This window comes from Oryza glaberrima, chromosome 4 (assembly GCF_000147395.1).
Source record: "Oryza glaberrima chromosome 4, OglaRS2, whole genome shotgun sequence".
Taxonomy (NCBI): domain Eukaryota; kingdom Viridiplantae; phylum Streptophyta; class Magnoliopsida; order Poales; family Poaceae; genus Oryza; species Oryza glaberrima.
This window is the reverse complement of record NC_068329.1, coordinates 6,461,444-6,477,026: the sequence shown is the minus strand read 5'-3', so window position 1 is coordinate 6,477,026 and position 15,583 is coordinate 6,461,444. Positions and strand designations below refer to the sequence as shown.

Sequence of the window (15,583 nt, the reverse complement as noted above, 5' to 3'; positions counted from 1 at the left end):
TCTGTGCGTTTTGTCATCGGACAATTCATTTCTGTAATACGGCACTATCTGTTCTAGACACATTTTGCAGCTTGATTTGTACCAAAAGTCCCTCAAAGGCGTTTTGGACCATGACTTGACTATTAACCGCAGATTTCGCTGGAAAAGAAGGGCATAGAACGGTTATATTTTGAAAAAAAAGAACATAGTTTTGCTTGCCCCGTAAAATACAACTGGTTGTGGGCATGATTTTCGTTGCTAGGTCGACGCTGGGAAAAAGGAAAGTACACATCGCCAATGCTAAAATAGTTACAAATACGTAGTGCTTGTTAGAAACGTACTCACATAATACCCAACTAAGGTGGTGTTTGGATTCACGGATTAAACTTTAGTCTCTATCACATCGGATGTTTAGACATTAAATTGGAGTATTAAACATAGAGTACTTACAAAACTAATTACATAAATGAGAGCTAATTAGCGTGATAATTTTTTTAACCCTAATTAATACATAATTAGTACATGTTTATTTCAGCATCACATAGGCTAATCATGGATTAATTAGGCTCAAAAGATTCGTCTCACAAATTAGTCCATATTTATGGAATTGGTTTTATCAGACATAGTCCCATCTAAACAGCCTCTAAAGCACTGATGAATCCGTGGAAAGAATAAAATGTTAGGCAAGTAAAATAAATGAAAAAGAAAAGAAAAAAAATCAGGCGTCTCCACTCCATGCCCGTAGATGTTTACTCCCTTCTTTTTCTTTCTCCCTTCTTTTTTTCTCATCTCCTGCTGCCTGCTTGGATGCTCCTATGTGTTCAGATGCTCCTATACGATGTATATGCTTATAACGAGCAACTTCGTTTTTAAACTTCAAATTTTTTTCTTCTATTTTACTTATCCAATTAACAATATAATCATACCGATGTATTCGTTATAATTAAATCTTTACAACAAGATTTTACTTAATTGTATCCAAATTATTTTTTAAACATATACAGTTTTGTTTAGATGTTATATTTTCTTAATGTTTCACTATTTCATTTATAAATGGTGCATGCTATGTTTTAATAGGTCTCATACTGTCTTAAAAAATGTTTTAGCAAAATTACTTATTATTGTGAATATATTTTGTGTTTCACTAGTTGGGACTAGTTGTAATCAGTATTTTCTGTGGTGCAGCTCTTTGAAACTCATTTGATCAAGTGATGAAATAATTCTTTTATAAACGGTGAAACAACGTTTGATTTTTTTTTTGTCAAAATATAACCACATGGGATCTTATTGCGAACATTTAATTGTAACAAATATAATGATTTAACCGTAGATTGAATAAACAATTTATTAGATAAAATCATTTATAGTTTGAAAAAAATAAGTGGTGTGCATGCATGCAACATTGAGAGAGAGAGAGAGAGAGAGAGAGAGCTAGAAGTGCTAGAGAGGCGTTTGGTTTTTGGGAATATGTTGGATGTCTGCCGTGTAGGCGTTAAAAAAAAAGACATACACAGTATATTGAAGCCGAAGCCGGACATGCATAATACATCGAAGCCGAAGCCATTAGAGTTGCTCACAAAATTGACGATGTTGTGCCTTGTTGTATTAGGGTAATAGATATGTAACATGGCCTAGTTTCAATCCCCTAGTTAGCTTAATCGCGTTGGATCACAATATTTGTTCGTTTAGATTAGAAATAAGTCCATTTTAACTCCCTCAAGTATAGGTCAAATATATCCCTCAACCATAATATGAATCTAAACTATTAAAATTGGTGTAGAATTACTTTCTCGTTAGTTTTGAGGGTGTGATTTTCGTTAGCGTGGTTCGTTGATCAATCCAACTAGCTAAGTCAACGTATGGGGACCACATTTCAATCACTCATCTTCTCTACTCTATCCTCTCATCGCCTGGGTAGGATTATGGTTATCGCTCGTCATCGCCTACACCGGTCGTTGTTACTTGCTGCTCGCCACCACCCCTACTTTGAGATGGATAGAGATCATTGCCTGCAGCCTCTTCGGCCGTTGCCAAGGTGTGAGAAGAAGAGGGTCAAGGAGACTCGGAGCTTGTCGCCCACAGCAACCTCGCCCACCGCCATGTCATGGGAAGTGGAGAGAAGGCAACGGCGAAGCATCGATGATAGAAGCTCACCGACCACGCTACCTATATTCACTGAGAGAGTCATTTTACACCAGTTTTAATAGTTGGGTGTTAAGATATCCGGTATTGCAGTTGATGGATACAAACCAAATTGGACTAGTAAGTTAAAGTGCAATATTATAAGTTCGCTTTAGGTTCCTCAATTTGTTGCTGAGTCCGAGACTCAGTAGGTCCCACTTGTGTCAACCAAAACTAACCATTATATTATATTTGGTTCAAGATATTATTTTGAGTTGTGAGATGAGCTGTACCGACGAATTTCAGACTCGATAACAAATTAAGGGACCCAAGTAATCTTATTGAAGTGCAATTATACCTTTAGATTGTATATACATGGGCCATAAATCAGTATGGGCTGAAAACACACTTAAAAAGGCCGAAAAGAAACGCCGTTGCCGGGGATCGAACCCGGGTCACCCGCGTGACAGGCGGGAATACTCACCACTATACTACAACGACATGCTTGAGGCAAAAATGCTCCTAAAACTAACGTTGTTTCACTAACACTGTAGCAATCGTCGTCCTAAAAATCTTTTGCCTATTCAACGGTTCAGAAACTAGTGGCTGTATGGAAGCAGCAACAAGTCCGTTCCAGGTAAAGATATTAAAATTTATCCATAAATATAAGAATTTATAGAGTACTACCTACCATTCATAGAATTCATAGGGTACTACTTCTCATTTACTCCTTTCTGAGTGAATTACACATTGGGCTACCTCTTATTACCAGAGTTACACATTGGACTAGGGGCAAAGTAATATTTACACTTTGCACTAGACAACTTCAGACAAGTTTCAGATTGGACCGGTGTTTCCTCAATCTCCCTTCTCTTCTCTTCCTCGTTGAGCTCGTTGAGCTGAAGCCACTATACGTGAGCTTGAGTTTGAGCACTACCATGTCCTCCCTTGTATTGATAGCTAAAATTAGCATGCTAGGTGAGTGATACGATTAGTTTAATTTGGTCATTAGCATACTAATGATCATTGATAGCATAACGAGAACATGTTAGGAGAGATGATAATAGCAGCAAAGAGAGGGGCAACGGTGATGGGCTGCCTAACTTGGAGACGATGAGGGTGTGGTGAAGAGTGAAACAAATGGCAAGGTTATGTAGTCCAAAGTGAAAATCATGACTAAGATCCTTTCCAAGCTACAACAAGGGTAAAAATACATGACCCAAACTGCAATTTACTCCTTTTTTATCTTAGTTCAAACTACAATCTCAACTAGCAATTTATAGAAAATTTATAGAAAAATAGTTCACATCTACAATACTAAATAAATGCACTGTCAAGACTTATTTTATGGTGGATTTTAATTAAACTAGTTTGATGTTGGAGTGAAATGCATGGTCGGTTCTTATAGTTACACGGTGGTATCACCTAGGTCCCACATCGTGTAAAATACATAATTAGATTCATAATTTTGGTTTGATGTATCACAATAGGCCCAAACCTCGTTTGACCATGTATGACTGCACTACTGATGTGGCGCTTCACACTGGCACACATTTTGCATTTACCCCCCTCCCCCCAACAATAGGATGGGTTGCACAAGAGAGTAGACGCTAGACAGTGAACACAAGTGTGGATCCAGCCATGTCCACTCTTAGCGATGCCGGCGGTGGTCAGGTGCGGCGGATGAGCAAGGTAATGGAGGTTCCATCACCACCGATGCATAGGGTGGCTAGTGCAGAGCTTGGAGGCCAGGGATGGGTGGGGCAGCATAGTGGTGGTGTGAACCTCCTCCTCTCCACGTATATCGCCCCCTTCTCTCCTCCCCCCTCCTGATGTAGCCACCAGTGCACACCTCCACCTGTCCGACAGCGCAGAGGCAACGCCGATGGTCGCTAGCACCATGTCTAGTGTGGCTGGTGCTCAGGCATGGTGGACCCGTCGACGGCTTGTGCGATGCAGAGGCGACTTCATGTTCATCCCACACTGTTGAAGCTCGTCGGCAGTGCCGGCGGTCAGGCACCATGGATCCACATCGATGTTAGTTGTCCCCTCGATCTCCTTCCCTCTAGATCAAGCGGCAATGTAGTTTGGTGTCATGGGATTCGCTGATGGCAGAGCTCGAGGTCTTCATCACTGCACTGGTTCCTCTTTTGTGCACACCTCTATCTGTTTCACCCCAATGTATATCTTCCTCCATTGGCTTCACCGCTGGTGTTCATTGCTCGCCCTCTTGTGCAACCTGTCCTCCCTCTGAGAGGGCTGATTGCAAAAATATGTGCTAGCATGGAACACCACGTTGACAATTGTACATGGTCAAAAGAGGTTTGGACCTACTGTGTTAGGTCATGGAGCTAAATATGCATTTTTACAATATAGGGATATAAGTGACACTACAATACAACTTCAACCACCAGCCATGTATTTTTACTCTTGACGTTATCTTGATGTATTTTTCCGCAAACTTGATGAAAAGGTATTTTGCTTTTGAAACAACAATAAAACACACTACAATATGAAATAGAGGGAGTACACCTAAGTGGATTCAGAATTGGCTGCATTTGAAAGCTCATTTATCTTTTACAACTCCCTCGTTTAGCACTAGCACACTTTAACTATTAAACGATACATTATTTGCAAAGTATTTTATATAGAAGTCCTTTTAAAAATCAAATAAACCTATTTTTGAAATTTACAACAGTAAATATTTAATTAATTATATGCTAATGGAATTTCTTATTTTCGTGTGCGGAAAAGAATATGAGGTTTCAAACATAGCATCATGTTCACAGCAGTTCGTGTGCTTCTACTTCAAAAAAGAATATGAGAGGGTGTGTTTAGTTCACGTCAAAATTGAAAGTTTGGTTGAAATTGGAACGATGTGACGGAAAAGTTAAAAGTTTGTGTATATAGGAAAGTTTTAATATGATGGAAAAGTTGAAAGTTTGAAGAAAAAGTTTGGAACTAAACTCGGCTAGAATGTTTCTGCATGAGATTGAGCTGCATTGATTCCGTCCTAGCTACTGACTACTGAGGACATACATTGTCGTACCCAAGAGTAGGCTTTATTGTGGTAGGCGACGTACCCGTCGACAGCGAGACGCCTGTGGTGACTTCGTCAATCTCTCCAGGATTTGCCGGCCCAGTCTTCGAAGATGCTCATAGGGGTAGGGTTTGCGTGCATGTGTTCATAGGGCTGAGTGCGCGTGCGTTGTGAGTGTCTGCGTTGTACTGTGTAATTCTAAAAAAAAAAAAAAGAACATGGGCCGGAGCCACCGGCGAACGCGGGAGTTGGGAGGGGAATTTATAGGTTGGTAGTTGAGAGGATGAACTAATTATTAAATTTATAGCACAGCTCTAGAAATAAATTTCTCTTCTTTTAGGACTGTATTTTGCGAAACTGAAAATGATCGAAAGCATCCTACGGATGGAACTACACCGGGAATAGAGAATTTATGATGTAGATTGTCGAAACAAAATTTCGGCAATACTAAAAGGGGTAGCAATCAAGCTAAAAAAGTGGATGTGTTAGAAGATATAATACTCTACTCCTGTCCGGGGAATTATTTCGCCGAGTGTATTATTGATATGATGATCCGGGAGAAAAGTTATGCCCCTAGGAGCACTCCAACCCCTCCTTATATAAGGGGATGAGCCGAGATTACAATGTGCAGCCCATATGCATTACGAACTAGGCTAACAGATATATTACAATTGCAACCAATTAAGACTACGAGATATTTCCTTGATATACAAGTTAACATAATTCCCGAGTCTTTTCCTAAATATATTCTATCTGTATAAGTTATCCCCTATAACCAGTCGGATATACTTGTCAATCGTCATGTGGGTATGTGGTACCCATAATCTCTATATAGGTGGAAGTTTGGGTTAATTTCCTTTCCGGATCTCATTTATCGTGTACTTGTGCTTATCACCACGCGCGCGCTCTCCAACTCCAGCACGCCCAAGAAACCAAAGGTCAAGCTGCCAAGTAAATTGCTCGGAACGCCTTGGTTATTTTCGTTAGAGCAAGTTTAATAGTATAGCCCACTACCAGCTTCAAATCATCTCATAGCCAATGTAATAGCTAATTCATATAATAGTTACTTGCTATACTATTAATAACTGGTCCCACCTGTCATACACACATTACGTCTTGGAATCCGTGCTGCAGCTGGCTACACGATCTGTAGCCTGCTACTCTTCTCTCTCTTCTTTTATCTCTTTAAAATATGTTTATAGCTGGTTTATAGCCTGCTATTGTAACTGCTCTTATCTGTCCAGTTAACCGCTTAATTATGGATGGTTGTTGCGCTATCATTGTCGCAGTTTATATCCAGCTAAGGTCTTGATCCGTCCTGGTGCATGTATATCCGCGTGCTGTTCCATCGTTACTCTCTTTTTCCAAATTGATCGTAATATAATAAAATCTAAAATTTTTTAAATTGATCCTTATATAATCGTATGGACACGGATTTCATCGAAATATAATTAATATATCAAAGGAGAACGCGTGCATGCTAATGATGTAATTGTCATGATATTTTAATCGATGCATGTATCGTGGGAAATGTACGCATGGTGTTTTGATTGATTTGATTTAAAGCATTATTGGCATTGGTGCATAAACAATAAACATATATGATGATCAATTTGAAATAGAAACAACAGTATGCGGCTGGTCGGGTGGTTGTTGTCATGTATAATGCCTTTTAATCGGGACTAGTTTGCGAGACTTTATCAGGTCAAGTCTCCCAAGTTTTGGCATTATGCATGCATCTTGTCATGTGCAATTATCCACTCAATTCATTCATAGACAGGATCTGCATATATAATTACATTTAATTTGACAATTTGACCCGTTCGAAAACTAATTTTGCAAATGAACCGCGGCCAAAACTTATTTCAAAAATAACCCTTTTCAGCGCCATAAGATTTGGCGCTGAACAAAAGGGTTACTTTTGAAATAAGTTTTGGCCACGGTTCATTTGCGAAATTAGTTTTTGAAAAGGTCAAATTGTCAAATTAAATGTATATAATTACGATGTAACTAATGTAACTGGAGTACATATTTGGCATGTAACTACAATTACGATGTAACTGGAGCACATGCATGTGTGAGCGTGCATGGTAGGTTTCAGAATGTGACTAAAACCAAAGCGATTAGAGCCAGCTTGAATTGATAGGCTGATTTTGAATTCAGTAGAATTTGAAGAGGATATGAAAAAACGACTGGATCAGTTTGGTTCGGCAAGAACTAACAGATTGAACCTACTGGAGATGTTTTGGTGCGATGTTTCCAAAGCATGTCAACCTCTCAGATCCATCTTGGCATGCCGGTTTCCATATGAGACCGAGTCCACAATCCCACTCACGTCAAGACCCAAGTTAATTGATCCCCCTTTCCACGTTCAGGAGTTTACTCTTACTCCCGAATCCGGTTCCAACTCATACCGTGACCTAAAATATTTCGATTTTGGAATCGAGTTCTGAATGCAAAAAAGGAACATATGCGACGAGGGATTTTCATTTTTGTAAGTGACTACCTATATTTATGCTGACATATTTTTCATGAAAAAATAGTTAGCATATATTTACATTGTAATCTATAAATTACATACGTAATTTTAGTATATTTACAATATGAGTTTTAAAATTATATATATCATTTTAGTTTCACGTACTGTTATTTTAAGTTGAGAGATGCTATTGTTCAAAAATTTTGGGCCTCCCCATTTTAATTTACCTGTCAACGTGACAAGGGACATGATGAGATGGGTTCCGGTCTAGGTCAGCATAAACCGCAAAGCCAATCCAACGATTAGAAATCTAACTGGGATGAGGGAAGAAATATGTCGCCACAAATATAGCGATTATAGGGAGTTATATTTATGGCACCATATTTTTCACCAAAAAAATAGTTGGGATGTATTTACATTGTAAGTCCTTTAATTACATATATAATTTTAGTGTATTTACAATGTATAAGTTACATATGTAAATCCTACAATTACATATGTAAATCCCAAAATTACATACTAATTATATATTATATTTGTAAGTGGTGTGTAAGTGGGATGTAATAGCTGTGTAAATTTGTACTACTAATTACATTTGATGTATTTTTACCTAAAAATTTGTCACCATATTTTTATAGCTGCTAACGTCTTGCATCATTGTTTGGTTTATATCCCATAATTTTCCACAGCACGAATCTTAGAGGAGATCAAATGATCTAGAAATCGACTATAAGCAAGCCAAAAATGTGGTGACAGTATTTTAGCAAAACTATTTTGTAATCCACTAATTTTTTGGTTTGCACTTTTATATTTGAGCTTGTGTAACTTTTATATTTTAATGCTGAAGTCCAGCTTGTAATATTTTGTTTGGGTCCTTGGTCAGTTTATGTTGAAGAAAAAAAAACTAAAACTAGGAAAAAAGAAAAAAATACAGAAAGGTGTTTAGAGAGAGAGAGCGCCCTACGAAAAAAGAAGAAAAAGAGCACAAAAAAATCAGGAGTGGAAAAGCGAGAGAAGTTTGTGCATGTTCTTTACGACTTCCCTGTGTTCCCTGGGTCGTCACCGCCTCCTCCCTCTTCGATCGGCACTCGTTTGACTAGGACGTCCGTGTCTCCCTCTACCTTGCACCATCACCGGCCTCCTCCTCCATGCTGACGATGGCATCACCGTAGGGCCATTGGTCGTCGCCGCCATCGGCATCTCTCCTCCCTCCCCTGATCCTTCTCCACGGCTGGCAAGGCAGAGATGGGGAAGAGGAAGGCCAATGTGTGATGGAGAAGGCGACGTCGGTGTTCCTGATCCGGTCGCCTTTGCTCTTCAGCCAAGATCTGTTCGCCTTTCCTCGCCGCGAGGAGTCTTGTGCGACGATGATGCCAAGCTGTGAGGAACTGAGGAAAGAGCAGTCGCTTCTCCATAGGAAGAATGCCGAACTACCCTCCTCTGAGGTGAACTTCAACAGCTTGCAGTGGGAAGATTTGAAATTGGGAGCCTGAGTCAGAGTAGGAGCGCCAAGCGCAAACTCCATTGTGTCTTCATTTTTTTTTTTAAGAAACACATTACAAACTCAGGCACTTACAACGCGCTTACACTCACCTATGAACGCACACAGTACACCCTATGCCTATGATCACTTCTGGAAGACTGTACCGACATATCTTGAGATAGACGAAGTCACCACGAGCACCTTGTTGTTGATGGGTTCATCGCCTATTAGTAAAAGAATAATTAGCCGTAAATACGAGCGCCAACGTCAAATCTAGTACTTACCCGGGTGGACTAGTTCCACCACAAGGAAAATAACTAGTTGAGCTACACTCGCTTTACCCATTGTGTCTTCATTTTAATGTATCAAACTACATTTCTTTTTTATAAAATAGTTCTCATAGACCAAATCTCTCTCCAATGGATCTTTAATTCAATGGAATATTATAATTGTTGGTATGTCTTAACGATTACATATATAATCCGCAAGCACACGGATATATCACTGTAGCATTTCACCCGGAAGTATTTCAAAGTATCGTATTTATTTAATCTCAAGGGAAGATATGATAAGCGAGTACTATGCTAATAATTTATATCACTTGTATAGATCAAAGTCTAATATAGGGGTTAATCAATTCGAATATAGGGTAGGCTGACACACAGAAGAAACTAACCAAACTACTCTCATTAAAATAATAATCTAAACTAAGTGGAGAAAGAATAAGAAACGAATCATTTATGTTTTTCTAGTATATAGTCATTTTAGTCTACACTTGTGTTGTCGAAACGACAACCGCATACGTCGAAAGACGTGGTTACTCAACAGTGGTTGGAAAATAAAGTGTATTAATTTGAGAAATTTTTACTTGGATCCCCCTATGGGACTATTTATAACCCCCATTACAGGTTCTTACCACTAGGGTTTTGGTTATACAGGGGAATTTACATGGTTGCCCTTATAAAAGGGACATTTACATGGGTGCATAATGTAATAGGGACTCATGGGCCCTTGATGGGCCGTCGGGCGATCGCCGGCCTTACGGTCCCTGGGCTTGATGGGCCGGAAAGGCTTCTTCGGCACTCGCGGGGGCGAACTTGCTGTGGCGAAGTCATCTTCCTCCGGTATATACTCTTCGCCTTGCACCCTTCGCCCAAGAGGCCTCTGGCTTGACAAGGTACTCGCACGATCTCTCGCCCCTCGCCGTTCCTGTTCCATAGTCTTCGCCATGAGGGAACTTCGCCCTGTCTAACGTCGATGTCTCGGGCTCGAATCTCCACTGTTCGCATGGTTTTGGTAGATTTGGTCGAAGGGCTTCATGCCACACTGCCAACAAGCCCCTCACGGGCAAGGGTGAGATCAGAGCTTCGGCCGAGACCGTGCAAACCATGTGGTATGGTATGTGGCGCCCCCTTTCGACCGATGCTCCTGCCGAAACCTACATTGTTCCTACAAATAAAGTTTGTTATCTGTGCGGCTGATATTATTTTGCTGCTCTTCGCCTCCTTCGGAGGGTGGCATATATATTTTTTATTTTTCCTGGGCAGAAAGGAACAGTAATGGGCCTTCCCTTTGCGGGCTTTTTACTGTGCAGCTCGGTCGATGGTAATTTACCATTTCGCCTACCCTCGCGACACGTGGCGCTTTATTACTGGTGGGTAGGCGAACCGTCGCTCGGGTGAGCTATATATTCCCCCTCCCGTTCTCTTTTTACTGCCAGACTAGTCACTTTCACCGCGCACGCGCTCTTCCTCCGTTCTTCTCTCGGCGCTCCTCGGCTCTTCAATCCTTTCGTTCGCTCCCTTTGTTCGCCACTGCACACACTGTTCGCCACTGTATACACCCTTCGTCATGGCTCCCCGCAAGCCTAACCCCTCTTCGGCGAAAGGGCCCGATCTTGGCCGGATCAACGATGACTCCACCGCTTATTTGGGGATCTCTCTCATAGACGACGGTGAATTGGCGAAGTTGGTCAGCTCTGGGGTGTTAGTCGAAGGACAGGCTTTCGCCCCGGGGAAAGCCGTTGTACCGAAGCCCGTCGACAACCGAACGGTGGTGTTCGCCGTGTTTTTTGAGGCGGGGCTCCGGTTTCCGTGCAGCGCGTTGTTGCCAGAGATCCTTCGCCTTTTCCAGGTGGAGCTCCCACAATTGAGCCCATCGGCGCTGGTCCGGATCGCTATCTTCGACTGGGCGTGCCGGACTTCCGGATTTGAGCCTAGCGCCGAACTTTTCGGTGCAATATTTTCTGCCACCGTGAACTCGAAGACGGTGATTACCCCGGTAGGGACGAAGAAAACAGTGTTCTGGAGCGTGAACTTTAATGTTCGCCCCGAGCGATCCGATCTCTGGCCGGTGAACGCCGCCATGTCGAAGTGGGATCGCCATTGGATGGCAAGGTGGTTCTACCACACCATCCCCTTCGAGGCTGGCTCCGACTCAGCGAAAGCCCTCCTATGCCGGCGCTAGGGCGATTGCACCGAACCGGAAACCCAAGATCGCCGTGGACGACGCTATGGAGGCACGGTTCACTCTGCTACGTAAGGTTTGCTCCCGCCTTAGCTGCCGCGACTTGGTGGAGGAATTTTCATGCTTCGCATCTTTCCCCTCTCCCAATCGTGGCAAGTCACAGTTGATCAAGGCGAAGAGTGTGATGGTTTGCCGAAATTGGTTCTCCTTGAGGAAACGAATAGTAAGACTGCTCTTTCGCTATGCACTCCTGCGCTTTGTTATTTTGCTTTGTTTGACGCTCAATGTGGCTACACCCTTTACTTTTGCAGTGTTGACACTTGACCAAGCTGAAGCCGAAGCCCGTAGGATGATCGGCGACGTGTCGGTCGTCGAGTACAGCCAGTTGCTGACACGACAAGCAGCCGGCCGGGCGAACCGGGTTTACAACGGCGAATTGCCTCCCCGGGCGAACCCCCACAAAGCTGACGACGATACAGGACCTTCGCGAAAGTGAACGCGTGGACAAGTGAAGCTTGCCCCCAGGAAGCGAAGGGTTCCTGCTTCCTCCGATTCTGACGCGGACGATGAGGACGATGTCGAAGAGCCTGACGGCGAGGAGGAAGGAGAGAAAGAAGAAGAAGCGGAGGCCGTTGCCGAAAAGGCCGCGAACGAGGCGGCCGAAGACCGTGTCGACACCCCTGGCTACACTCCTACTCCAAGTCCAGGTCACAACGAGACCGGGGTGGAATTGAACAGCTCCCCCCTTCGACGAAAGGATTTGGAGGGGGCGAAGACGCTAGTTGCGTTTTCGTCAGGCAAGGCGGCGAAGGGAGGTCCGGTCAAGAAGATCTCCAAAAGGAGAGGACTCATCGATGTCGCTCGCGTTTTCAGCGACGACGAGTCTTCTGACGAGACTCCGACTTCGCCCGCTGGCCGCAGCCTGGATCTTTCGACCGCCCCCATTCTTTCACTCGGTGCCGATGGGGCAGGCGGTAGCGCCGCTGCCGAGGTTTCAGCTTCCGTAGAATGAATCGTGACGGCTGCGGTGAGGGTCTTCGGCAGCCCTTCGCGTCAACCGGTTGTTTCGCCTCTGGTCAAAACAAAGGGGAAGGGTGCGGCCGCCGAAACATCCGCCTCGGAATATTCCCTTGCGGTGCCCCACTTCGCCCCTGGCGATTTCGAGACCCGGGCGACTTATTCCCTTTGTTGAGGGAGTAAGCAATCTTGTCTTGCCTGCCAGCACCCTAAGCCTATTCACCGAACTGAATAAGCTCGATGGGGGGTGTTCCGCTATTAAAAGCTTGGCGGTTCGGGTATGCTTCTTCTCTCTTCTTGATTTTCCACTCCTCTTTTTTTTACATGTCTCATAATTGATATTTTGTTCTCTTCGCCTGCTCCTATCTTGCATCCAGATTCTTGCGGCTCACTGTTCGACAGAACGAATCGTGCGGGCCCGTCTTGATGGATTTAAGAACCGTCTTCGGGCCAAGGATGATGAAATAGGCCGCAAGAACTTGGAGATGGAGGCCCTCGCCAACACCCTCAAAGAGGTGAAAACCGAAAACAGGCGCCTCCAATCCGAGTTTGAGAAAGGAAACGAGGCTAGGGCTGAGGTCGATCGCCTCAAGGCCGAACTGGAGAAAGAAAAGGCCCATTCCGCCACGCTGGCCGACTATTATAACCTCACTGAGCCGAAGATGGAGGCTCTTCGCCTGAAGGTCAGCAAGGCTGAAGCAAGCGCTGTGGAGGAGTCGCAGTGGTTTTCTCGGGAGATGGCGAAAATAACCGAGTCCAGGAGAACGGCGTGCCAAACGCTGTGCCTCGCCCTTACTGACATGGGTGCGAAGGTGTGAGGGGTCCCTGCTGAAGATGCCTCAGCTTTAGACTTCTCCGAGTGGACCTAGCAGGCTGGTGGTTCGGTTTCGGACTGCGCCACTACGTACGGCGATTGCTGCGCGCGCGTATCGGCAGCCTTCACTATGGGCCTTTTGCAACAGTTCGGCCGTGAGCACGTCGCTGAGTTCCCTAACTATGCGAAGAGGGACTGGGAGATTAGTGCGCAGAACATTTCACCCGCGCTTCGTGCATGGAGAAAACATTTCTGGCAGAAGGAAGGCCAGTCCACTGCCAAGGCGCGCCTTTTGGAGCAACTGGCGAAGGCGGGGGCGGCAGTCCGATGCGAGGAAGAGGACGCGGCAGACAAAGAGGGTGGAGGCGATGCCCAGGATCACCCAGAGGTGTGAGGCCCTCTGCCCTTTCCTTAGATTTTTGTAGTTTTCCTTCTTTTTGTGTTTGCCTGGAGAGGCGAACGATGTATATTCGGCAGGCTGCCGCTAATCCCCCTTATTGTAGCCAAAAAAGGGCCCCTTGGATATTTGGAATGTACAACTCAACCTTAGCCACTTTTTGGTGGTCGAAGTCTTTGGCGTATTATGATTTCGCCCGTTTCGCATTATACAATACTTTCTCTTTTTTCGCATATTCTTACTATGTAAATTGTGTTTTGCTCTTTTTGTACTGTCTACCAGGGTGTTCGCCAAAAGTTGTGCATTCGGCCCCCTTCTGGGAGTTGGTGGAGTCAAAATGAGAAATTTGTGGCATTGAAGGGTCTGCCGAAGGTGCGATGCCCATTTCGGCCTGTTTACCGTGAGATGGTGATAAACGGTCGCAGCTATAAGGTTTTTAAGGTTGCCGGCTGGCTGCGGGCGCACCCCGGGCGAACCTTAGAAGACTACGATTTTGTTCGCTCAAGACGTTTGGAGGATATGGCTCGCTTTTGACGAAATCATCAGAAGACTGATCAGCAGGAGGCGATCTCCCAGCGTCGTTACAGTCTAGTCTGTGTTTCGCCCCCTACTCCTCTTAGGGTTGCGTATGATATTAGTAGTGATGACAAACCTAGTTCGTCTAACCACTCCTTAGAGAGAGAGAGAGAGGTTGCGGGGGCGAAGATGTAATTTATCTGTGAGCTGGGCCGTGACACCATTGCCCTTTTCTTTTTCACTTGTACCATTGTGATAGGTTTGTATTATTTGATTTTTACTTGAAGTCAATAAAGGTGTTTTTTATTTTCTTTTCGCTATTTTTGCATTGTCACTTCGTGTGCTTTTCGTTGGGTCGGAATGTGTCGGCCCCTTTGCATATATTAGCGAAATAGGTTTTGACTTTTCAGCTTTCGGCTTCCGTTTTCGATCAGTTTCGCTCCGCGTTGTAAGGAGCTTTTTGTGCTTTCCTTTTGATGGAGTGTAACGGTGTTCGGTTAGTTGTTTCCCAAAACAAGCTGTTGCGGTTTCAACGTTCGGCGAGCGATGCTTCGGCCGATTCGTTTCGCCCCTGGCCTTTTTCGCTGATCAGGCGTTTGCCTTGGGGTTTTTCGACAAACTGTCAATCACACAAAAATAAAAAGAAGGCGGAGGAGACAGAGGTTTTATACTGGTTAGGGCCTCCGTAGTGGATAATAGCCCTACATCCAGTTTTTTTTTGTCTTTTCTCATTTTCGTCTTTTTTTCTTTTTTTTCTTGCCGAAGGGCTTACATAGTGCCGAGGGGCTTACATAGTGCCGAGGGGCTAACATGACAATACGTACATTTTTACAAGTTGGCGATTTGGGTGTCACCCGTTCTAGACATAGAAGCGCTTGAGAGAGGCAGCATTCCAGGAATGGTTGAACTCGTCACCTTCTAGTGTCGCCAATCGAAAAGATCCTGTCCTGGACTTGTGCTTGATGAGGTATGGTCCTTCCCACTTCGATTCAAGCTTGCCTACAACGATCGGCCAGGCAACAGCTCTGTCGGTCGAACTTTTTTGTTGTAAGTTGCCGAAGTGCCTGTGTCATACTTGCGCATGTGTTCGAGTGCTTCGACTCTTACCCCTTCCAAGAGTTTGAGCGACACCTCACGCCCCCCTTCGTCCCCGGAGAACGTCACCCTTGGTGAGTTAGCCCCTAGCTTTGTTGGGGTCATTGCTTCATCGCCAAAAAGTAGCATGAATGGGCTGAACTTGGTTGGTCTTATAGGGGTCGTTTGAAGGGCCC

The 15,583-nt window shown here is 44.0% G+C and overlaps 1 non-coding gene across 1 annotated transcript; it reads right to left on the bottom strand.

The window, feature by feature from the left end:
• Positions 1-2,529: 2,529 nt before the first annotated feature.
• On the bottom strand, positions 2,530-2,601 carry TRNAD-GUC (transfer RNA aspartic acid (anticodon GUC)). Its single transcript has one exon. It is a non-coding gene; the product is annotated as a tRNA-Asp (tRNA).
• Positions 2,602-15,583: the final 12,982 nt, after the last annotated feature.